We start from the raw sequence: 1,810 nt of genomic DNA on the forward strand, positions 1-1,810 counted from the left end.
ACTATCCATCTATGTAACTATGCATGTAACTATCCATGTAACTATCCATGTAACTATTCATCTATGTAACTATACATGTAATTATGCATGTAACTATGTAACTAGCAATGTAACTATGTATATAACTATCCATCTATGTAACTATCCATGTAACTATCAATGTAACTGTCTATGTAATTAACTATCCATCTATGTAACTATCAATGTAACTATCTATGTAACTATCCATGTAACTATCCATCCATGTAACTACATATTGATAGTTACCTGGGTAGTTACATACATGCTACAATTGTGTACATGCCTATGTAACTATCCATGTAACTATCTATTCATGTAACTATGCATGTAACTATGTATGTAACTATGCATGTAACTATCCATGTAACTATCCATTCATGTAACTATCTATGTAACTATTTATGTAACTATGTATGTAACTATGCATGTAACTATGCATGTAATTATCAATGTAACTGTTTATGTAACTATCAATGTAACTATTCATGTAAGTACAGATTGATAGTTACATACATGCTACACTTACATTTGTGTACTTGCCTATGTAACTATGCATGTAACTATCAATGTAATTATCCATGTAACTATTGATGTAACTATGCATGTAACTATTGATGTAACTATATATTGATAGTTACCTGGATAGTTACATGCATGCTACACTTGTGTACCTGCCTATGTAACGATTCATTTATGTAACTATGCATGTAGTTATCCATCTATGTAACTATGCATGTAACTATCCATGTAACAATTCATGTAACTATCCATGTAACCATCCATCTTATGCATGTAACTATTGATGTAACTATATATTGATAGTTACCTGGATAGTTACATGCATGCTACACTTGTGTACCTGCCTATGTAACGATTCATTTATGTAACTATGCATGTAGTTATCCATCTATGTAACTATGCATGTAACTATCCATGTAACAATTCATGTAACTATCCATGTAACCATCCATCTATGTAATTATCCATGTAATTATCCATGTAACTATCAATGTAACTACAGATTGCTAGTTACATGGGTAGTTACATTGCTAGTTACATGGATTTTAATAGATTTTTGTTCTAATATGTAGCGTGCCGTTGCCGTTGCAGTGCAGCGGCACACTGCAATTATTATTATGTAAATGACTTGTGTACCTACATTAAGCTACTTATCTAACTATCAATGTAACTATGCATGCAACTATCCATCTATGTAACTATGCATGTAACTACCGACTGATAGTTACATGTGTAGCTTCATACATTCTACATAACAAGCTACACCTTTTTTTTTCTCACACAGAACATAGAATATGACAAAGTAAAATAATCTGTATTAATTGTAAATCATCAAATTAAGAATACCTAGGAAAACAATTTAGTGTCAACACAACTCTTAGAACTCTGGCTTTCCTCATTCATCGTTTAATCCAAAATTCATTACAAAATAGAGCAGAAAGGGAAAGGGAACCATTATTGTCACCATGCTTCAGTGCACTTAATATTGATTTCAGTATGACTTTATCACTACCTTCCTTCAATGCAATCTGCATAAGTATAAAACATTATAAAGTTGTTTGGGTGTTGAAAAACCCAAAAACAGAAACATCAAGCTTAATAAATAGAGATATGTTCCACACAAATAATCTTTCATTTAGCTGTTCAATAAAACCGCCAACTCTCTGCATCTCCTTAAACACTTTAAATCCTTAAACACTTGTTTGGTAGACTTTTCTCCTTCATTTTCCAGTTTTCTGCAGAATGACCTTGCCTCCTCCCGATGGCTATA

Source organism: Fragaria vesca, linkage group LG2, assembly GCF_000184155.1.
Source record: "Fragaria vesca subsp. vesca linkage group LG2, FraVesHawaii_1.0, whole genome shotgun sequence".
In the NCBI taxonomy this organism is placed as follows: domain Eukaryota; kingdom Viridiplantae; phylum Streptophyta; class Magnoliopsida; order Rosales; family Rosaceae; genus Fragaria; species Fragaria vesca.